Source organism: Gopherus flavomarginatus, chromosome 12, assembly GCF_025201925.1.
Source record: "Gopherus flavomarginatus isolate rGopFla2 chromosome 12, rGopFla2.mat.asm, whole genome shotgun sequence".
Classification (NCBI taxonomy): Eukaryota; Metazoa; Chordata; order Testudines; family Testudinidae; genus Gopherus; species Gopherus flavomarginatus.
In genome coordinates, this window is record NC_066628.1 from 32,986,105 (window position 1) to 33,011,192 (window position 25,088).

General features: G+C 41.9%; 1 protein-coding gene across 4 annotated transcripts in view; it reads left to right on the plus strand.

The window, feature by feature from the left end:
* Positions 1–25,088, plus strand: part of B3GNTL1 (UDP-GlcNAc:betaGal beta-1,3-N-acetylglucosaminyltransferase like 1) — a 313,585-nt gene that overhangs the window by 175,807 nt on the left and 112,690 nt on the right. The gene's annotated exons all lie outside the window — the stretch shown is intronic.

The window sequence follows — 25,088 nt, forward strand, 5'->3', positions numbered from 1 at the left end:
GGCCATGGGCAGTTATGCTATTAACAGTCTGAAGAAAAAGCAAGCAGGTCTGCTTGGGTGGCCTGTCTCTGTTTGGAATAATATAGTGAAGGCAGGGAATTGTTCAGCTTGGAGCTACCCCAGTCAGAAGGAAGAGAGGTGTATGTCTTCACCCAAGAGAGGTGACGGCTAGGGAGCTGGAAGCCTGAGAGTGGGTGCCCTTGCTGGCCCACTGAGGGTAAATACTGGTACACTTACCCTGGACTGTAACAGGAATTGAGTGGCTTGATGGCTTAATTTTATTATGATTGGGAATTGAGGTCAGACCTTCAGTCTGACATACAAAGATCACAATGATGATTAGGAAGAAAATTATCTATGTCATTTTTTGGTGGTGATAAATTAACATTGTAAAGCCTAAAATTTATCATCTTTGCCTTGTGTGAATATTGTCTGTGTGTCATGGAAGGCAGGAAGTCTCTTGCCTAATCTTTTGTTGTAGCAGGAAAGTCCTATAATTAACCTTTTATTACTCAAAACACAAAATTGGGCTGCGTTCAGTTTCTTATCATACTGTAACTCATCTGTCTTGGTTTGTTACAGTGAGTGGCATGAAAATTCACTTGCTGTGTGTGTGTATTTAAATTTCCTGTTGCAACAAAGATTCTAAATAATATAGAAGGTTGAAATCTTTCATGCAAGACCTTTTTGATGCCAATGTCAATAGGGTAGGTCATTTTATGAGTCCTTCTACAGTATTTTTTTTAACTAAATGCACTATAGATCAGGAAATACAAATACTGGACTGCTCTCACGTGTACCAGAATATCTCTACTGAAGTCTATGGAGTTACTCTGTATTTTCATTGGTCTAAATGAAAACAGACACATTCCGCTTTTAACTTTAAAAAAAGTGGAGTACTTGTACAACATCTTGATGAAATTTTTAAACTTTACATTTTGCAGATACTGTACATAAACCTGGCTTATGTCTCTTTTAAAGGGCAGATGGAATAAACATGGAATAATCACATGGAATGAAATATGTGAGAAGATCTCCTTGGAAATAAAGGGTATTAGAAGCAAAAAAGTTGAAATTAAAGTGTCTGAAAGGTCACACTTGCTTCAACATTATAAAGCTGACACACCAAGAGCAGAGAAGCAGCTGGAGCATATATGTGGATTTAAAATAAGTACATTTCACTGAATGAATGCCTCCAATACTTACATTAAATGGAGCTTTTCCTCAGCCAAGTGGGTGTTTTCTTACTTTGTCCTAAAAGGCAAAAGTACAGTACAGTACAAATAGCAGCAAGGATGTACATTACTACATTCTTCACCTCTCACCAAAATTAAAATTTCTGACATAAAGTAGAAAAAGAAGTGGAACCTAATTCAAAAGATTAAATAGGATCATTTCCCTTTTCCAATGTGACCTTTAAAGAAGAAATTCCTTCTAACCATTGTCATTGGTAGGCTGGAAAGCTTTGCCAGCCTGTAATTTTGTATATTTGCAAATAAAAAAGCATTGCTTAGTTTGAAATTTTGAATCCAGAAAATTGCTGCATGGCATTCTTTTCTTCCTTGACTGATATTTCAGCAGCAGTATTGAGCTAGAGTACGTTATATTTCACTGATCCGGTGCGTCTGTCATTTTTTCATAGGGTGTTGGGTGAAGTGTGCCAGAATAACAAGTCCTAAAGGCATTATACCTCATTCGTTTTACAGCCTTTAGGGCAGTATTTGAAGTTTTTGAGGGGGAGGAACCTGTTTGTTATCATGGAACTCTGTGCATGACTAAAATTTTTCAGCTGCTTTTGAAAGATTACGAAATGCTGTTCCTCCACATTCAGATTAACAATGGTGACCTGTAGTCAACAGAGAAGAACCAAGTAAACAACATTACACAAATGCAGCTTTTATAATCAATCACCTTATTTTAAAAAAGCTACTTTTGTAGATCCCCACTGCCTTTCTGATCCTGTCCTATACCCTTCCAACCTCTTGATTTTGAAGTCTTAGGAGGATTTTGTTGGTGCAGGACAGGACTTCCTGTGGCAAGTTACAACTGTTCATAGATATCCCAATTCACCTAAAAACTCAACATGTGCATAAGTCTATCCCTACTGAAGTGCTTAAGCGCTCTGGTATATAAGAATAGCTTCCTGAATCAGTGCTAAAGAGATTATCCATTGGCCTTTTGTTATATTAATCTGTTGTATCTAATTTATCTATGGTATGGCCGCTGCTACTGTGGTATTGGAGCATTTCACAGTCTTTAGTGTATTTATCTTCAGCATACCCTTGTAAGATAGAGAAGTACTATTATTCCTATTTTACAGATGGAGAAGTAAGGCACAGAGAGAGACTAAAAGATTTTTCTCAAGGTCCCACATGTAGTCTGTGGCAGAGTAGAAAATTGGACCTGGGTCTCCTGAGTCCCAGGTTAGCACCACAGCCACATGACAATCCTTCCTCTTCATTGACTTTGCTTCAGCATTTATCAAGCAACAAGAAGGCCATTTTTGATGACAATATTTAATTCTACTGAGATTCTATTTTAAGTATAACAAGATGTTAAAAGTAAATATTGTCTCCCCATTTGAAAAATATTATCTTCCAATTTTTTATAATAGGAATTTTGGAGATAATATGTATTAGAATATATAGATGTAGATAGCAGAAAGAAAACAATGCATTTCGTGGATGTTATGCCTCTGTGGGAGATTGTGTCTCTCCATACAGAACATATTGCACAAAGAACAGTACTGTTGGTTTTTTTTAACTTCCGGAAACAGGAAGCTTAAAAGTATGTATAGAGAAGGATTTTCTCTTTGTTGTTGGCAGTCTGACCTTCACTAGCACTGAATTTATTATTACAGTTGCCCTGTGTCACCTTGAGTATTACAGTTTCCAGGACTTTGCATTTGAGACTATAGTGACACTACTGATGAGCGATGCAAGGGGAAACTCTCATTTGTTTTTATAACATCAAACTAGTAGAAAAGTGTCAGGTTAGAAATGTGATCCATAAAAGAAGCCTTCTATCAGCAATGTATGCCTTCACTCATGCCTAGATACCGAAAGGCTCTTAAGCAAAATAAGCAGTCATGGGAAGGACTTCTCATGGATCAGTACCTGGTTAAAAGACAGGAAACAAAGGATAGGAATAAGTGGTCCTCTTTCATAATGGAGAGAGGTAAATAGCAGGGTCTCCCAAGCATCTGTACTGGGACCAGTGCTGTTCAACGTATTCATAAATGATCTGGAAAAGAGGTAAACAGTGAGGTGGCAAAGTTTGCAGACAATATAAAATTACTCAAGATAAATTAGTTGAAACCTGACTGGAAAAATTACTAAGGGATGTTACAAAACTGGGTGCTTGGGCAACAAAATGGGAGATGAAATTCAATGTAATGCACAATGGAGAACATAATCCCAACTGTGTATACAAAATGATGGGGTCTAAATTAGCTCTTCCTACTCAAGAAAGAGATCTTGGAATCATCATGGACAGTTCTCTGAAAATAACTGCTCAGTGCAGCTGCAGTCCAAAAAAAAAAAAAAAAAAGCTAACGATGTTAGAAACCATTGAGAAATGGATAGAAAATAAGTCAGAAAATATCATAATGATGTTATATAAATGCATGGTATGCTGAAATCTTGGATACTGCATGCAGTTCTGGTCATCCTATCTGAAAAAAGATATTTTAGAATTGGAAAAAGTACAGAGAAGGGTAACAAAAATGACTAGGGCCATTAAACAGCTTTCATATGAAGAGAGATTAAAAAGACTGGGACTTTTCAGCTCAGAAAACAGAGGGCTAAAGGGGGATATCATAGAGGTCTCTAAAATCATGCATGGTATGGACAAAGTTAAAAAGAAGTGTTATTCGCCCTTTCACATAACACAAGCAGGAGTTGCCAAATGAAATTAATCGACAGCAGGTTTAAAACAAACATAAAGATCTACTGCTTCTCATAATGCACAATCAACCTGTGGTACTAATTGCCATGAGATGTTGTGAAGGCCAAAATTACAACTGGACTTAAGAAAGAGTTAAATTCATGTAGGATAGATCCATCAGTGGCTATTGACTAAGATGATCAGGGATACAGCTTCATGTTCTGGGTGTCCCTAAACCTCTGACTACCAGAAGCTGGGACTGGATGATGAGGGATAGATCACTTGCTAATTGCCATGTTCTGTTCATTCTCTCTGAAGCATCTGGCATTGGCCACTGTTGGAAGATGGGCTGGATCAGTGGTTCCCAAACTTGTTCCGCCACTTGTGCAGGGAAAGCCCCTGCCAGGCCGGGCTGGTTTGTGCACCGATCACGGTTCCCATTGGCCTGGAGCAGCAAACCGCGACTACTGGGAGCTGCAATTGGCCGAACCTGCAGACGCGGCAGGTACACAAACCAGCCCGGCCCACCAGGGCCTTTCCCTGCACAAGCGGCAGAACAGGTTTGGGAACCACTGGGCTAGATAGACTATTGGTCTGACTCGATATGGCCATTCTTATGTTCTTAAATAAAAATAATGAACTAGCTTGATAGCTCAGGGTGGGAGATATGCATTCAATATCATAATAACTATTTAAAGAGATTATAGTTTAAATAGTCATTTACATGCCTTTTTGTATTTGAGCATCCCCAAGAATATTGCAGGTGCTTCTAGAAACAAATAATAATGACCTTATATATGGCAATATAATTATCTTAAATATGGATTTCTATTTTTATTTTTCCAGATAATCTATGGGAAGAGCCTATCAAAATTCACATTATTTTCCTGTACTTAGATTTTCACCAAATGAGTTTTGATGGGTTGAAAGTTAGCAAAGCTTAGTTTCTAGCTAAATATAACAAGGTAAGTCATAATTGCCCCAGATTGTAATGGAATAGCTTAAATTGTTATTTCTTTCAAAAAATATTGATAATAAAGTTTGTGTAAAAGTTTTGAGAGGGAGCAGTACGAACAATGTCATAGCTTTCAGAACATGTCATTTAGAGATTTAAAGCCTCATTTAAATGGTAATCATTTTTTTTAGTAGGTTGTGTGTGACAAACAAAGGTGTTTGTGTTGAATGACCCATGAAAGTTCTGAAGCTGTAAATCAGAAGGACTGCTTAGCAGATCCTTGCCAGCTGTTGCTCTGAGTGTAGTTGAGTTTAAATGCAACCAAAACTGCTGTTTTGTTTCTAGTACTAACATTAAATACAAGTCTACCATATATTTTCCGTACTCTCCTTCAGCTTTTTAAAGAAGATTGAAAAAATAGCATTTTCTCTTTTAACTCAATCATCTTCCATTTGACATACATTGAAGCTTTTTCATTTGTGTTTCTGAAGGAGTTGGGATTATTATTACAGCTCTTTGTTTACTTCCGTGTTTGTGCAGCATCATCACTGATGATATTAGCATAGTGTCAGTGTAGTGGTAGTTAACTGCATCATGTTGAGCATATATGTTATCTATGACAGAGTGAGGTAGTGGTCTGATGGGAAAACATGTATAATTTGCACATGCACAGTGTAATGTCTTAGAAACTTGTTCCCCAATTCTCTGGATGTTCCATCTGTAGTGTACTTGCTGCATGCTCCGTAGAGCCTGCTGAAGCAGCCACATGGACCAGAACTTCTGGGCAGGACACAGACAAAATAACATTTGCTTCTTTTCCCAAGTAAAATATGCTTTGGACTATGGGAAGATGCAGTAGACTGAAAACCAGGGGACCAATTCAAGTCTCACTTTTTTGTTGACTGGTGTTAATAACTCTGTGTACTTCACTTAGGGGTATGAGGCACAGCTCAGTAATCAGTATCCTACAATGGAGGCAAGCATCCAGTCTCCCTGTTTTACAGAAGGAGTAACTGAGGATGTTGTACAAGGTTATTTATGTTTAAACTGGGAATATGCCTTTAATATGACAGCCCCAAGTTTTAGCCATGTGATTTCATACAAATAACCTGCCAAAACTATATGCTTGGGTACTCTCCTCGTGAAAAACTCCAATGCCACCTGCCCCTGCTGTTCAAGTCTTTCCCAAGCAACCACATCTATCATCATCTTGTCGTTTCGCTGCTTTGCACAGGATATTGATTTAGAGTCTTCAGCTTCTCCCGAAAACTACAAGCAGCAGCAGTGGTTGTTTGCAGACTCAGGGATGCATTGCAACTGTAGTTCACATTTGGCGGGGCACATTTTTTAAATTAAATCTTACATTCTCTAGGGACTGATGGGCTCACTAAACAAAGCTCCCTATTCACCACTGGGTGAGTAGTTTTATCAGCCCTTAGAGTGCAGGCACACTGTACAGAATTTCATTTGATAAATCCACACTTGCAGACCTTGTGGTCCACAGATATCCATAAAGTTTAGACAAATGACATTTAACCCTTTCTTCATGTTAAATTCTAATGATTGAATTTTCATGGTCTGTTTGATCAAATTGGAGTAGGAGGACCCTAAAACTAATGGTTATGAGCATCCTTTTGATTATCTCAAAGTATGGATATCTTCCTTCTGATCTCAGGATTTTAAGACTTCTGAAACATTTTTTAACACACTCAATTGATAGGTGAATGGTAAATAATTCAAGCCAGTGATAGGGAGCACCAAATGCAAACAGGATTAAAGCAGGAACAAAGACTTGTCATAGTATGTAGACTCGAGCTGATTTTTTTGGACTAGGTGGTATCTTCCAACTTCTGTCCTGATACTATGAGGGTTTTTGTGGTGGACTAAACAAATGTAAATAGCAGAATTCTTAACCAGGGTGCTGGACAAATATTAGTGAATGAAGCTGCAAAGTTTAATCTTATGTGTAAACCTATCAACCTGTTACTTGGGAAGCTAACGCAGGCAAGTGTTAATAGAAGAGAAAAACCTTTTATTCCTCTTAGCCCTGTGTTTTTGCAGAACTTTACAATTTAATGGACACTTTATTTTTATTTCCTGTACATTCACATCATTGGTTGAGGACTTGGAAAACTACTTCTGCTCTGTTGCAGAACAAATTACTGTAAGATACCAGAGTGTTCTTGGCATGTTATATCCCGCATACAGACACACACTCCTACCTTTCTTAAGGTGCTGATGTCTCCTTTCCTAAGTTTTTAATCATCATTGTATGTATATTTCAGGGAAAATAATTTGAAACATAAACTGCAGAAGTATTGAGCTTTTCTCAACTGCATACAATTATAGTGTCTGTCTGAGAGGGAGGTATTTGTCTTTTACATGAAACCTGCTACTTTTTATTATTGTGAGCCAAGTATGTCATTTAACAAAAATTAAGCAACTTTTGTTTTGTTTCAATCTTTTCTTTATTCTTGAAGTTATGATTTTGAAGTGATCATAGAAAGTAAATTAAACTCCCTCAGGTCACTGTAATGCACACAGTTTTCTGGCATCCCCCAAAGACGTGTGATAGAAAGACATCAGGGAAAGATTTAAGTTAAAGGTTGGTTTGATTTCCTAAAGAAAACATTCTACTAGTGAGGTTACTAGTCAAATACTCAGAATCCAGAGTCTCAGATCTGATCCTAATTTATTTATCTTCTGTAAATCCTAAAGGCCTTTGAGAGAAAATGAAATGTAATGCTATATATATTAAAATTCAGCCAGGTTACATAAATGTTTAATGATTCTGCTGTGGATCTTTTGCTTGAAATTTGCAAGTACTGTTTAGTTGACCAATTCAATTTCACAAGTGAATATGTCCAGAGTTCTAGTTCTATATTTGTCTGAAATATAAGCATTCAAGCATAGGTCAGTTTTTTAAAATTATATGGTTTAACTTGGCTCTTATAGCCTGGCATGGGCTGCAGTGGTGCAAAAAGCCAATTTTCCACAGCTCCCAAAGCATTTACAAATGCCATATTGTGATCTTTTTATTTAAACTGAATTGGGCCTGAGACATGCAAATATTTATTAGCAGAAAACTAAACATTTTCCCTTAACACTAGAAAATGAAAACATTGTTCATTGCTACTTACTTTTCTTGTCTTCATCCCCTAAAGACATTAGTTCACTCCTCTGTTAACTTTGTTCTTACTCAGGATAGGTAATATGTATTTATATCTGTGTCTGTAGACTTTGAAAGTTCCCTTACAATGAGCTAGAAATATTAAAAGGATCCTTTTGAGCTAAATTCAAGGAAGCAAGAATTTTGGGACATATAAATCTTGTATGTGCCTTGAGTGTGGCTGGCAGCTGTTGTTCAGTTTGTGTTGCCTTGCATTATAGTTTGTTTCTATTAGCACCAATTTAAAAAAAATTAAATCGCTTCCCTTTAACATTTCCCCTTACCCTCCATGAATCATTCTAGTACTTCCTCTCTCTCCCCTATTTCTTTATTGCAACTGATGTAACAATACAAAAAAAATGTAAAATTCAGAACCAATTAAACACATTACATATGATGTAAAGTGTTAACCTGACTCCACAGCCTAGTTAAAATCCAGTCTGTTGACTTTATAATCTACAGAAGTTAACGAAGTCTGAGATTCTCCCAAGCAGTGCAGGGGATTTAGGTAGATGGCAGTTGATCATTCATTTTAGAGGAATATGTATGTCTAAATCCCCTATGTTGCTTTTAATATCTCATCCTATTTATATGAATATCTGTGTCAGGAACAGTCTGTGGGACTGTCCCAGATTCAGTTGTTGATAGAGGTGGTTTTGGAACAAATCGATAAATTAAACAATAAGAAGTTACCGGGACCAAACAGTGTTCACTCCAGATTCTGAAGGAACTCAAATATGAAATGGCAGAACTTCTAGCTGTGATATATAACCTATCACTTAAATTAGCCTCTCTATTACATGACTGGAAGGTAGCAAATGTAACACATTTTTGAAAAAAAGCTCTAGAGGCTATCCTTACAATTGCAGGCCGGTAAGCCAAACTGCAGTGTCGTGTAAATTGGTTGAAACTATAGTGAAGAACAGAATTATCAAACACATAGATTAACACAATATGTTGGGGAAGAGTCAACATGGCTTTTGTAAAGGAAAATCATGCCTCACCAATCTATTAGAATTCTCTGGGATGGACAACAAGCATTTGGACAAAGGTGATTCAGTTGATATAGCGTACTTGGAATGTAAGAGAGCCTTTGACAAGGTCTCTCAGTAAAGGCTCTTAAGCAAAATAAGCAGTCATGGGATAAGAGGAAGGACTCTCATGGATCAGTACCTGGTTAAAAGACAGGAAACAAAGGGTAGGAATAAATGGTCATTTTTAATATTGGAGAGAGAGAAATAGCAGGATCTCCCGAGGATCTGTACTGGGACTGGTGCTGTTCAATGAATTCATAAATGATCTAGAAAAGAGGTAAACAGTGAGGTGGCAAAGTTTGCAGATAATATAAAATTACTCAAGATAGTTAAGCTGAAAGCAGCCTGCAAAGAGTTACAGAGAGATGTTACAAAACGGTGACTGGGCAACAAAATTGCAGTGAAATTCAGTGTTCATAATAGCAAAGTAATGCAAGCTGGAAAACATCCCAACCATATATACAAAATGATGAGGTCTAACTTAGCTGTTCCCGATCGTTGTGGAGAGTCCTCTGATTGCCATTGCACATTAAGCAGATGTTTTCAAAAAAGATGGTAATGTTAGGGCCTGTTAGAAAAGGAACACATAATAAAACAGTCAATATCATCATGCTACTATACATAAACCATGGTACACCAACACTTTGAATACTGCCGGCAGTGTGGTTGCCTGATATAAAAAATATATATATTGGAAATGGAAAAGGAACAGAGGAGGGATTAGGGGTATGGAACAACTTCCATATGAGGAGAAATTAAAAAGACTGGAACTGTTCAGCTCAGAAGAGAGACCGCTATGGGGGGGGATATGATAGTGTTCTCTAAAATCATGCCTGGTATGAGAAAGTGAGTAAGGAAGTGTTATTTACCCTTTCACATAACACAAGAACCAGGGGTCACCCAATGAAATTAATAGGCGGCATGTTTAAAACAAACAAAAAGATGTACTTGTTCACACAACAGACAGTCAACCCATAGAACTCATTGCCATGGGATGTTGAGACAGCCAAAAGTACAATTACAGTAAAAAACGAATTAGAAAAGTTCATGGAAGATAGGTCCATCATTGTCTGTTAGCCAATGGGGTCAGGGACATAAACCCACGCTCTAGATGTCCATAAACCTTTGATTGCCAGATGCTGGAACTGTCTGGTAGAAGATGGATCACTCGCTAATTGCCCTGTTTTGGTCATTCTTTCTGAAGAATCTCGAATTAGCCACTGTCGGAAGACAGGATTTTGGTCTGACTCAGTATGGGCATTCTTATGTTGTTCTGCATAATTTCCACAGTGTACTGCCAAATATATTCAATAGGTTATGTATTTGCCAAATGAGGGACAGTTAGGGTTAATATTATTATGAGATTTTTGTTGTCCTTTATAACTATTTTATCATTTATTAAAATTCATGAACTTCCTATACTAGTTTTAACAAATCTTATTGAAAAGCTGTATTTGTTATCTTTAAAATAACCATTTGTATTTGGTCAACCTCTTATTACTCTCTGTTTATTATGTGTGATTAAATGACTTTACTGAGCAGCACAATTAATGGTCTCAAATAATGATAGTTGATTCAAAATGGTCAAAATTAGCTGTTTGTGCTGGAAAATAATAATTTGGCCAGATTCTGATCTCTTGTACATTGGTCTAAATAGAGAGAATCTTCAGACCTACAGTAATGTAATAAAGACCAGAATATGCCCCATGTCTATTTTTATGTTGGGGTGTTGTTTATTTTATTTCACGTGGAAAGCATCTTGTATTCTGTCTAGTAGGTTTTTATTGTAACAGGCAGGTTTTGAAACGTGGTACAGTTGAGTACTCCATGAAATGCATAAATGGTGGCATCCACTTTTAACATCATAGTAATCCCAGTTCATTGTGTCATACTTCCTAGAGCGCTGACGTGTGAGTTGAAGAATGCAGAAAGGTGGTAAAACAATCATCCTTGATAGCACATAGTAATCTGATTAATAAAGTGCTCAGCTAACGGCAGCAAATTGTTCTCTAGAGTCTTTATTCTGGGCTGTAAGCTATATATGGCTGATGGGAAAAACAATGTAATATTTATTATTAAATGCTTTAAATTACTTTCATTTTTTTCTTCTGTGGCCAGATGGCAAATGCTAGAAAGGAATAGGAGACTAAGGAAGATATTTTCTTTGTTTTTGTTGCATGACTACACCTTTAAAATAACAGGACAGCCTGACCACAAAAGTGATCACATGCAGAAGTTGGCAACATGAGCTTAATTTTCATGTGGCATAAACAGGTTTCAGAAGGAAGTTGAGGGGAGACCAGAATAAATGAGGAAAGATTTTCATAAGTGTTTGATCTAGGCCTGATTATGGAAGCTGCACTGTGGGAAGGATTTTATATAAATATATACACACATTATAAAAAAGAGTGACAGAATATGAAAGGAATAATAAAGGGGAATCCAAGAAAGAAGGTAAGCAAACTCTTATAAAAGAAAATTTCCCCTTACCTTTAAAACCATTGAGCTCCTTAATTGTCAAGCTTGTTGGCCCTTAACATTAATCTAAAGTACCAGATAATTGTCCTGTTTACTCTTGTTTTAATTATCTTAATCTTTTTCTAACGACTCCTTTCAGCAGTAGGATAATTTACAATCTAAGGCCATGGCTACACTAGAGAGTTGCAGCGCTGGTGAGGGGGTTACAAGCGCTGCAACTTAGGATGTGGCCACGCTTGCAAAGCACGGCCAGCGCTGCAACTCCCTGGTTGCAGCGCTGGCTGTACACCCGGTCGAGCCTCGGGTGTAGGGATTCCAGCGCTGGTGATTCCAGCGCTGGTCAGCAAGTGTGGACGCCCACCAGCGCTTTTATTGACCTACGGGGTATAAGGAGGTATCCCAGAATTCCTGTCCACAACAAACCGGAAGAAAGGGAGAGCTTGGAGTTCAGCCAAACTGCTTATTTAAAAAACAAACACAGCTCCTGTTTGCTGAGCGAGCGGAGGCAGGCAGGGGAATTACTTTGGAATGTTCACAGCTGTTTGCTTGAAGAGAGAAACAGCACTCTCACACGGCAGAGGGGGAGGGGGAAGTCTGTGTTGAGCAGTTGCTTATCTGGTCTGACGGGTATTTAGCAGTACATAATTTGCATTTAGTGAATGAGAGAGGAGTGGGGGAAGGGAGTTAGAACTTTTAAAATGATTGAAGGTAGGCACTGTGTATCTTCCAGTCCTTAGAACTTGCAAGGCAGGGAGCTGAGAACAGTGTCAACTCCAAAAATCCATTCTGTCTGTCTCCTCCACGCTCCCTGTCACATTCCACCCCAACCCCCCTCTTTTGAAAAGCACGTTGCAGCCACTTGAATGCTGGGATAGCTGCCCACAATGCACCACTTCCAACAGCGCTGCAAGTGCTGCAAATGTGGCCACACTGCAGTGCTGGTAGCTGTCAGTGTGGCCACACTGCAGCGCTGGCCCTACACAGCTGTACGAACACAGCTGTAACTACCAGCGCTGCAAAACTGTAAGTGTAGACATGGCCTAAGTAGTGCTTTCTTTGCTGCAGGGACAGTCTTTTTATACTCTTTTATACAGCACCTAGCACAATGAGCATGTGGTCCATGACTGGGACTCTTATGTGCTATGATAATACGAATAATTAACAATAATAGGAAATACAGTTGGGAATGACCCTGCACTAGCCAAAGATGTCCTGCTTGACCAAGTAGGTTTCTTGATTGCTAACTTCTACTCCTTTCCCTTCTTTATCCATCTGCATTGAAGATTCCCCAGTCCTCATCACAGAAGCTCTAAACCTCACATAGTAATGTAAGAATTACTTTGCTGGATCAGGCCAGTGGTCCAATTAATCCAGGATCTTGTCGCAATAGTGGGTGGTACTGGCTGCTTTAGAGGACAATACAAGAAAAATCTGCAATAAGCAGTTAGGGGAGAACCAGTCCCCAAGGAAATTTTTAATCTTGTACCCCTCTAGTTAGAGGTTGGCATATGCCTTTATGCATGAAGGTTTATATCCTTTCCAAAACACTTACTGTAGAAAGAATACTGTTATAACTCTGGATATTTTTATTATTGATGTAGCTATTTAAGCCTTTTTTGAATCTTACTAAGCTCTTGGCCTCAATCATATCTCATGCAGTGAGTTCCACAGACCAATTGTGGATTGTGTGAAAACGCATTTCTTTTTATCAATGCTGAATTTGTCACCTTTCAGTGTCATTGAATGTCCCACAATTTGTGTATTATGAGATTGAGAACTTCTACTCAACCTACTTGCCATCTTTATATCATTCATTATTTTGAGTACTTTCATCATCTCCCCTGTTATAGATTCATAGCATTTAAGCCTGAAGGGACCATTAGATCATCTAATCTGAACTCATGTATATCAGAGGGCATTAAATTTCATCCAGTTACCCCTGTACTGAGCCTGATAACTTGTGTTTGACTAAAGCACATCTTCCAGAAGGACTTCTAGTCTTGATATGAAGACATCAAGATGGAGAATCCACCACTTCCCTTGATATTTTGTTCCAATGGTTAGTCACCCATACTGTTAAAAATTTATACCTTATTTCTAACTTTGATTAATTTCTAATTTGGTAAATTTTATTCCTCTCCTCTCTAGGGTAAAAAGTCCCAGTCTTTCAGTCTGTCTTCATACAATTTTTTTTTTCATGCCAGTAATCATTCTGGTTGCCTGTCTCTGAATCCTCTCTGTTTCTGCTAAATCCTTTTTGAAATGGGGTTACCAGAACAGAATGCAGTATTTTGATGTTATACCTTTAATTTATATACGGATAATATGTTTGCAGTGCTGTTATGGTCGTGTTGGTCCCAGGATATTAGAGAGACTCTCTAATAAAGGTAATATAACATTTTCCATATTATTCTCCATTCTTTCCTATACATCTTTACCTTTCCTTTCCTTTTTAACCACTGATGCCCACTTAGTAGAGGTCTTCATTGAGCTGTCTACATGGATGCCCAGAACTTTTTCCTGTTGATACAGTTAGGCATGGTCTACACTAAATGGTTATATAGATGCAAGGCAGCTTACTTCAAGCTAGCTGTGGATGTCTTTTTACATAAATTTGGCTCCCATGGATGTAAGTGCCCCACTATTCCAAATTAATAACACCACCTCCCCAAGCAGCATAGAGTCATGGTCAATGTTTTTAGGTGACACAGTAATAATATAAACACTGCATAACTGACATCGACTGTACTGGCCTCCAGGAGCTGTCTGCTCCACATTGCCCCACGCTGACTGCTCTGATCAACGTTGTGAACTCCACTGCCTGGGGTCAGGTAGACAGGAAACCATCCCTCCCCTTCAAATCCCCTCAAATTTTTGAAATTCCTTTTCCTAGTTGCCCAGCTTGGCAAGCACACCTAGCAGCTCTCCATTGTTGAGTATAATGGCCCAAGTGACTGTACCAGCTTCACAATGCAGACATGCTCCTGCCTGGAATACACAGGAGGTATTGGCTCTCCTATGCCTATGGGGAGAAGAGACTGTGCAGGCACAGTTCCGAGCCAGCTGTAGACATCTACTAGCGGATTGTTCGGGGGATGTAAGAAAAAGGCCACAACAAGGATAACTAGCAGTGCTGTGTGAAAGACAAGGAGCTGCAGTGGGCAGAAGGCCAGGGAGGCCAAAAATCAATTTGCTGCTGAGCCACAGACCTGCCAATTTTACAAAGAGCTGCAGGCCGTTTTCGTCTGAAACCTCACCACGACCCCCAAGAGCACCATAGATACTTCCGTTGAGATTGAGTCACAGGCCCTTGCCATAAACAGCGAGGAGGAGGAGGAGTAACCAGGGAATCCAGCTGCATAGTGAGTCAGGATACATTTCTGATTCCACCTCAGTCCAGCCAGTCCCAATAGTCAAGCACAAGCAACCTGATGACGGGGAAGGAACCTCTGGTAAGTACACAGTTTGCTTTTGAAATTACAGGGATGGAACCCCCCAAGTAGCAGGACACGTGTTTTAGTTACTCTTTTTTACCTATGCTAACAGAGATAGTCAAACAACCAAGACAGGTAGAGTTGCTATCTGCTTTTCATCCCCCTGTAGAGTTAGACAAAGTGGGCCACGCAGAGCAGCTTGTTTATATGCACCAGGATGTCTCAGCTGTAGAGATGTTGATGAAACTTTCATGGAGGTACTCCTGCAATATTCTTCTGAAGAGAGCTGCTTTATTTCTTACACTGAAGTAGGATACTCTCCCACACCACTCAGCAGTTACTTCGGCTGGCACCGTTGCAGTACACAGGCTAGCAGAGCACGAGCAGCACCTGGACAACAGCAGCAGTTGTGCTCTCTGCCTCTGTTACCCTCTGTAGTGAGATATCAGCTACAATCACCGTTGCCTGTGGAAAACTGTGCCTGTATTCAGTTCCATTGCCATATACACCTATATTCATGCCAGTGAGCTATTCCCCACTCTCATTTCCCCAACCCCTCTAAAGGCCATACTCACCATGGCTAGTGCCTTGACTGGCACCATGCTCTATCAATCCTAAGAAGAAGTGAGAAGGTAATGCTTACAACTTTTGGGGACCAAGGGGAGTGAGTTCAATATCTTAAGTTTCAATTTCCATCATGAATACTCTGACAGTGGTACCTCTGTGTGTTGTATTTGAAGGTGCTGCCATTGTGGCCTTCAGGGTCTCCCCACTCCACACAAGTGGAATGCCTGAGCCAGATAAGGAGGAGAAAGAAAAGGACTCGGGATGACATGTTTCAGGAGATCCTACAAGCCAGTCCTGCATCAGAAAATGAGTGCAGGGCTTGGATGACCACCCTTATAGAGAGCATGGAGAATGATAGAGTGGAGAGGAGACAGATGCAGGAAAAGGAGAGGGACATACAGCAGGAAATGCTTGCATTTCTCAGACAGCAAACAGACATGCTGCAGAGTCTGCAGATTCAACAATCCCATGCTCACCTGCCTCTGCAGCTCATAGAGTCCTCACTATCAGGACCTCCTTATTCCCTCCTGCCTCAACATTCTATGTGGCATCAGGGGTTGGTACACTACCCTTACCACTCCGCTAGGGGTGGGGGGACATTAAAGACAATCACAGCTTCACATAACTGACCTGTGAAAGCCACAATTGGTGTCTGTATACCTGAAATGGAAATGAATGTTCTTTCTCCTCCATAAGATCACTTCCCTTAATTTATAAAATTTTAAACGGGCGGCTCTAGGGATTTTGCCGCCCCAAGCACGACAGGCAGGCTGCCTCTGGCGATTTGCCTGCAGAGGGTCTGCTGGTCCCGCGGCTTCGGCGGACCTCCTGCAGGAAAGCCTGCGGGAGGTCCTCCGAAGCCGCGGGACCAGCAGACCCTGCACAGGCAAGCCGCCGAGGGCAGCCTGCCTGCTGCCCTCACGGCGCCGGCAGAGCACCCCCCACAGCTTGCCGCCCCAAGTACGCACTTGGCGTGCTGGGGCCTGGAATCGCCCCTGGTTTTAAATGTTTTTTTTTAAAATTGCCTGGTTCATGTTACATAATAAAATTCTATTTGTTGGGACAAAATTAATCTTTATTAGTTCAGAATATACACTCTCTGATGCTGAGCAGGTCTGACACCCACTGATTTTCTGTTACTTCACTTCGTCACAGAACCCATAATATCATTCACAGACAATTAATAGGTGCATTGAGAATGTTATATTCCTACATACACAGCAATCACTACAAGATTCACTCAAAAGATTCAGGCAAAAGAGCAAGGCCAGGTAGAGCACAATACAGCAACACACACTACTCTGGCTCACCATTAAAACGTTCTTTCAAAGCCTCCCTGAGCTGTATAGCTCTGCATTAAACTTTTCTAACAGCCTTTGTATCAGCTGTTTAAATTCAGCAGACAGACACTCCACCTCCGCCCTCACCGCAGCAGAAACTTCCCCCCCTTTGCTTCACAGATATTCTGCAGAACACAGCAGACAGTTATAAGCACTGGGATATTTTTCTCAGTGAGGTCCAATTTAGTAAGTAAACCATGCCAGGAACCCTTCAAATAACCAAAGGCGCATTTAACTGTCATTCTATGTCTGCTGAGCCTATAGTTGAAGTGCTCATTGGTGCTGTCAAGATGGCCGGTATATGGCTTTGTGATCTGTGGGAGTAGGGGGTAGGCTAGGTCTCTGAGCATTACTCTTGGCATTTCAATATTCCCAGTGGTAATATGCAGGTTGTGAAAGAAAGTCCCAGCTTGCAGCTTTCTGAACAGTCAGGTTTTCTTAAAGATGCACACGTCATGCATATTTCCTGATCAGCCCGCATTGATGTCGGTCAAGCGTCCCTGGCGATCCACAAGTTCTTGCATTACCATAGAAAAATAGCCTTTCTGTTGATGTAGTTGGTGGCAACGTGGTCTGGTGCTAAAATAGTGATATGCATGCCATCTATCGTGCCACTGCAGTTTGAGAACCCCATTGCTGCAAAACCATCCACTATGTCCTGCATGTTGCCCAGAGTGGCATCCTGCAGATTTGCATAACAGTCCCTGCTGAGGATTTCCTTACTCCAGTTGCTACTGGTCAGTCAGGAATCAATCTGGCATTGCAAGTTTCTACAGTGTAATTGCCATTTGCTTCTTAACTGTCAGTACAGATCTCATTTTGGTGTCCCTGCACTGGAGGCCTAGGGTGTTTGGCACACAGATCCAGAAATGTGGCCTTGGGACGAGAATTCAGGTCTACAGAGCTTGGGGCAGCTGATATTCCCACACTGCCACCAGGAGGCTATACAGTGCCACAGCCAGGAAGCACTGGGAAGAGTAGGCCCTGCAGGAAGTACCGCCCACAAGACTCTGAGTGACAGTACCTTGTGGCCATCTGATTGGCTAAAAGCCCCTAGTAAACCCCAGGGGTTTCCTCAGGAAGTTGTCTGGGCCAGTACACAGACCTTGGCTTGCTGTGATGCCAGACTTAACCTCATCACCTGATCTCTGGTCTCTGACTCCAGCCTGACTTTGACCCTGATTTCTGCTTCTCAATTTTCACCTGGTACTGCCTGTCTAGAGTAACCAGATGTCCTGATTTTATTTGGGGCTTTTTTTTAATATGGGCTCCTATTACTCCCCACCCCATCCCGATTTTTAACATTTGCTATCTTGTCACCCTACTCCCATCCCTGGTGGGTAAACCTCAGCCCAGCTGTGACTGCTAGGCAAGAGCACCTATGACCTGGTCCATTACACATTCTTCGTCTGAAAATTCTGAAGCCACTGATCATCATCCCAAACCTGCACGACAATACAATCCTACCAGCCAGTGCTTGTTTCTGGGGCCAAGTACTGGCATTCCACTATCTCCAGCTGCTCCAGGAATGCCAATAACAACCTCAAATTGTTCTTTGTACCACAGGAATCTTGCCTCCAAAGAATCATCATGTTTCCTGTGGCTCCTCTTGTGGCTCTACATATACTTCAGGATCATGTGCCTTGTGTGTTCAAGGCTCATGACAATAGTGCAGCGCTGCGCAAGCTCCATACTTCTGTCAAAGATAGCAGACAGTGAGGAGGGATGTGTAGATTTATGGGGATTTTGAAAGAAGGCTCAGAATATTATTGGATGCAGATAAATTATGGGTGGAGAACACATCATTATGAAAAGTTGACCCCTGCTCCCAGTCACTCCTGCACAACTTGTTTCGGCCGCATTAGGCATTGCAAAAACTTCCCAAGACACCCTGCCCTGGATGGTGACGAGTTTCACAGTGGGTTACTAATCCACAATGCACTGCACTCTGAATCAATACGAGTGCTTCTAGTGAGGACGTGCATCACCAACACAAGGAGTCAAGTGTGCACACGCACAAGTGATGTAATAACTGTGGTGGCTGTATGCCGACATAACTTAAGTCTACATAATTCGGTAGTGTAGAAGATGGCCTTAGTTTAGAACCCAGTGTATGAGTAATTCCAGTTATTCTCTCCCATGTGCATTAGTTTGCACTTGTCAGCAATGAATTTCATCTGCCATTGAGTTGCCTATTCACCATTATTTTTTATTAGTTCCAGCCCTCTTCCTTGACACTTTTGTCACATCAATTACTTTGTTACTCATTTATATCACTAGAAAAGAAAAGCCCTAAGGTAGATATGTCTTCACCATTCTCTGTGGTGATGACTGATGCAAAGTAATTGTTTAGCTTCTCAATCATGTCTTTCTCTTCCTTTATTGCTCCCTGTGCCCCCTGGTGATCCAGCAAACCCACCATTTATCTCTGTCTTTGTTTTTCATATAGTTAAAGAATTTCTAATTTATTTTTATACCCTTTGCTATTTGTTCTCCAAATTCCATTTTAGCCCTCCTAATTCCTTCATATATGTTGCCTTCTGTAGCTTGTGCTTATTTTAGGGTTGGAGTTCCATTTTCTGAAGGGTCTCTTTTGTGGCTTGAGTAAATTTTTGAACCTTGCAAGTTAGTTTACTTCTTGCCTACCTGCTTCTCTTTGTGTTGAGAAGTATGTATTACTTTTGAAACTGTTACTGTTTTCTTAAACAGTATCCATGCCATATCTAAGGATTTTTATTTCTTTGCTTTATACTTTAGGGCCTTTTTGACTAGCTTTTTTTTCTCTCTCTCAACTTTCCCACCACCACCCCACTCAAAAAAATCTCCATTTTTACAGTTTAGTGTCGTCATGCTAGTTTCTGGTACTTTTCCTTCCCCAAGGATGTTGAGTTTAATTATATTGTTATCACTTACAAGTGATGCAACTGAAGTTACTTCTTGAACCAATCCTTGTGTGTTAGCTAGGACTAAGTTGAGTATATCCTTTTTTCTTGTGTACTGTAGAACTAGCTGTTCCAATAAGCAGTCATTTAAGGCAATTGTTTTCAACTGTGTCCTTCCCTACCCCTTCAGAGTGTCACCTAATACTATCAGTTCTCCCTCTAAAATAGCACCAAAATCAGTCCTTTCTAATCTATATATTTCTGCACTGGTCATCTCTTGCCTTTAGTATTGTGACTTCCTTCTTGGTTTTCCTGCTTTTTAATTTGCTCTTCTCTAGTCTTGGTAAAAACTGCAGCTAAACTTATTTTCCACTTCTGGCACTCTGACTGCATCCCCTTCCCTCCTTAAACCCCATCACTTGCTTCCACTCCCCATCACATCAAATTCAAGCTTCTTATCCTCATCTTCAGGGCAGTATGTAACTGCTCCTGTCTATATATCTGCTCTTAATTCCTCCTGCTCCCATCTTGACAGATGTGCTGTTGTTCTTCTTGATATTATGTCAGTGCTTACTGCCAACAGGCTTCAGCTAAGATCAGGATCCCGTTGGCTTTGCACTATACAAAGACATACACTAGTATAAGTACACTGACAACACTTTGTGCAGTTAGTAGTAACTATCAATTATTCTAGAGCAGGGACTGTGTCGTACAAAACCGTACTACCATTTCTTTTGTTTCCTACTGCCTCGTCATCTTCTATAACATCACCCTCCACTTGGAATGTACTCCCTTTTATTGCTCACCAGACGGTCTCCCTGTCCACATTCAAATCTTTCCTTAAAACACCCTTCTTCCATGAGGCCTTTCAGTGGTTTCCCACCTAATACTGAATCATGGCATTCCACATTTTATCTACTGCATCATGTGTGCTTTATATAAGACTGTTGAAAGGGGAGCAAGCTATCAACTTTAAAAAAATTACACTTCTGTTAGAAAATGTTTTACTTATTATAGTTACAGTCGACACCAAAGATAAATGAAAAAAGTATTTTTCTATGTTCTTTCATTTTACTCAGTTAATGTGACAGAACTTTACCTTGTTAGTTTCATTGTTTCCCCCATAGTCATTCAATTTCCACTGCTGATTATGTGGGTCTTTCTCACAGCAGCAGCAGCAGGAGAGAGAGAGATTTTTAAGAAATTGGATACTGTGATTATACAACCCAGAAATTAACAGGATGAACTGAAGGAGAGGTATGGTATCTTTAAATGACTAAATTTAAGATTGTTCCCTTTTAAAATGTCTGCACAGAGTTCTATTTGGACTCTGGCATCTATGGTGTGATTGCAGCATGTGCAGAGATACCCAAGTTTGCTTTGGTTTAGCTAGCTTGAGTAACAATAGCAGTGAGGCTGTGGCAACACAGGATCGCTGCTCAAGTACATACCCAGGATCCTGGGCAGAGCTGGACAGCTCGTGCTGCCACAGCTTTGTTACTCGAGCTAGGTGGATCAAAGCTGCAATCTCTGATTACAATATAGACGTGCCGTGGTCTGATACGGATTGTATGCTCCTTTCGAGAGGGACTGTGTTTTTACCCCCAGTGTTTTGTACAGGACTGGCCTTACAATAGTACACTATTACATAAATCATAAATATCTGACAGCATGATTCACTCTAGGAACACCAGAGCACGTATGGTATGAAAGGGGATAGCATGTATGTAACAGGATAAGTATGAAGCTGTGGGGTTGGGTTTTTTATAATTAAGCACAGCTTCAAGCATAACAGTAGTTTAAAGAAAAACATATGGCTGTAACCTCAAAATAAGAGTGACTAAGTTAAGGCATCTGTAAATTGTAAAGGTCAACAGAAGTGTTACATCCTACAGCAGTTAGACCCAGTAGTATATAAAACATGACTGAATAAAAAAAACATATAAATCTATTCATTAACGAAGAAAATTTAGTTTATCTTGTTCTTGTTAGGCAGATTTTGTTCTAATATGGATACAAATGTCACTAGTCTAGGCCAAGTCAGGTCAGCTGCTGTGTATGTGGAAAGACATGGATTGCGGAGAAAAGACTATAGAGAAATCTTATCTAGTTATATGCAAAGAGTCAAGGTTAATAATGTTATTTTTAAATCCTTGCGGCACTGACAGTTCTTGGGATCTTGCCTTTCTTTCTCCTACACTGAGATTGGTGTTCGTGGCTTGAGATGGGACTTTCATCTGATATCTTGTAGTATGTAGTGGTGGGGTAGCTATGTTGGTCCCAGGACATTAGAGGGACAAGGTGGGTGAGGTAGCATCTTTTATTGGATCAACTTCTGTTGGTGAGACAAGCTTTCGACCTTACACGGAGCTCTTCAACAGGTCTGGGAAACTTGGAGTGCAACAGCTTGTATTTAACTGTGACACTCTGAGTAAGTTTCCCAGACCTGAAGAAGACCTCTGTCTGTGTGGCTCGAAAGCTTGTCTCTCACTAACTGGAGTTGGTCCAATAAAATATGTTATCTGACCCCCCCCTTATCTTTCTTGTACACTACTACTTCATAATGTGATGCAGAGAAGATCCAGTATAAGCACTTTGAGACACGGAATGTCTTTTCATTATATGTATGTGCAGTGACTGGGACAATGGGACACTGATTTCTGCTTGGGGATCTACGTGTTACTGCAATATAAATAATAAAAAATATGTCCTTCAATATAATGAGTTATGATAATTGTGCATTTCCCTCTTTCTAGGAAAGAAGCACAATGCTTTAAAAATGTTTAAAAAGCAGTGCATTAAGGAAGAATTATTGGGGTGTGGGGGAGTGCTTTTGTGGTCTCAGAGAATCAAGAATTTTGGAGCATTTCTAAGGAGTTAATGCCAATGCTCTAATCCAGGAAAAGGACAAAAACAATACCGTATTTTGTTAGCCTGAAGGCGATACAATGTAGTTCAACTGAATATTAAAACACTAGCTTCTTCTGGCTGCAATATGTTGCAATAATATGTTGCAATAACATAGCTGGTATGGCACCTATCCAGAGTTGAGTGCTTATCATGCTGACTTCTCCATCAAGGGATGGATATTTTTAAGTCCCATCAGATTTTTCACGTTCCACACATAATAAAACATAAGGCCATTGCCATGGTTCATATCCAGACCTCAGTGCTACCATATACTGTTGATTTTTGTGCAGAAATCCAGAGGATGTGTTTTTTTTCTCCCTGTAGTCCCATCAGACAATGTGTTCCATCACATAAATTATATTAGAGAGTTTTTGTTCTGAGAAGTACTTTTAACTTCCCTTAGTGAAACTATATTTTCTTCTTCGAGTGATTGCTCATATCCATTCCAGTTAGGTGTGTGCGCCGCGCGTGCACATTCGTCGGAAAACTTTTACCCTAGCAACTCGGTGGGCCGGCAGGTCGCCCCCTAGAGTGGCGCCATCATGGCGCTTGATATATATCCCTGCCGGCCCACCCGCTCCTCAGTTCCTTCTTACCGCCCGTGTCGGTCGTTGGAACAGTGGAGCGCGGCTTAGCTGACCTCCACTTCCCTAGCTACTCGTAGTTCTCGTATATAGTTATACAGTTATAATTCCTTTATATATATATTTGTATAGTTATACGTTTTTTCTCTGCTAACATAGTTAGATTGATAATTGTTAGCGGGGTTCAGGAAGTAGCCCCTTCCATGAACCCGGTGCCGGAGCCCATGCACGGCTCACCGGGTTTTAAAATGGGCTCGGCCTGCCAGAAGCCGATGCCGAAGGGAGATCCACACGACTCCTGTTTGAAGTGCCTCAGGGAATCACTTGACAGCTAAGTACCCCATTTGCAAGGCTTTTAAGCCGAGAACAAAAAGGAGCGGGACTTTCACTTACCCCTCCACCTTGGGCGCCGAGCGATGATCAAGCGGCTGGCAGAAGCGCCTCCTCGGCACCGGACTCCGCCGGTACTGCCAAGGCCTTTCGGCACCGGCCGTCGCCGGCACCGAAGTCGACTCGGCACCGCTCCCTTCCTCCGAGGTTGAGAGAGCCTACAATTCCTGCTGGTGCCTGACGGCTCCCCGGCACACGCCGTGGTAGAGCCCCTGCTCCTGCTGCTTCCGTGCCACCTGCATCGCAGCCAGAGAGCTCGCCTAAGTCGGATGGCCCGGCACCGACACCTGCAGAGGCACCGATGTCATCGGCACCGTCGATTCCAGTCCCCCAGGGCCATTGAATCCGGTGCCTAACAGCTCCCCGGCACGCGCCGTGGTAGAGCTTACTGCTCCTGCTGCTTCCGTGCCGACTGCACCGCAGCCAGAGAGCTCGTCTAAGTCGGATCGCCCGGCACCGACACCTGCTGAGGCACCAACGACGTCGGCACCGTCGATCCCGGTCGCACAAGGGCCGTAGAATCCGGTGCCTGACGGCTCCCCGGCACGCGCCGTGGTTGAGCTACTGCTCCTGCTGCTTCCGTGCCATCGGCACCGCAGCCAGAGAGCTCGTCTAAGTCGGATCGCCTGGCACCAACACCTGCTGCGGCACCGACGACGTCGGCACCGTCGATCCCGGTCCCACAAGGGCCGTAGAATCCGGTGCCTGACGGCTCCCCGGCACGCGCCGTGGTTGAGCTTCTGCTCCTGCTGCTTCCGTGCCAACGGCACCGCAGCCAGAGAGCTCGTCTAGTCGGATCGCCTGGCACCAGCACCTGCTGCGGCACCGACGACGTCGGCACCGTCGATCCCGGTCCCACAAGGGCCGTAGAATCCGGTGCCTGACGGCTCCCCGGCACGCGCCGTGGTTGAGCTATTGCTCCTGCTGCTTCCGTGCCAACGGCACCGCAGCCAGAGAGCTCGTCTCAGTCGGATCGCCCCGCACCGACACTTGCTGCGACACCGACGACGTCGGCACCGTCGATCCCGGTCCCATAAAGGCCGTAGAATCCGGTGCCTGACGGCTCCCCGGCACGCGCCGTGGTTGAGCTACTGCTCCTGCTGCTTCCGTGCCAACGGCGCCGCAGCCAGCTCGTCTAAGTCGGATTGCCCGGCACCGACACCTCTGAGGCACCGACAACGTCGGCACCGTCGATTCCAGTCCCACAAGGGCCCTGGAATCCGGTGCCTGACGGCTCCCCGGCGTGCGCCGTGGTTGAGCTTATTGCTCCTGCTGCTTCCGTGCCGACGGCACCGCAGCCACACAGCTCATCTAACTCGGATCGCCCGGCACTGACGCCCACCGAAGCTCTGACGACCTCGGTACCGTCGATCCCGGTCCCATGAGGGCCTTCGAATCCGGTGCCTGACAGCTCCCCAGTATGCACTGTGGTTGAGCCTGCTGTTCCCTCCATGCTGGAG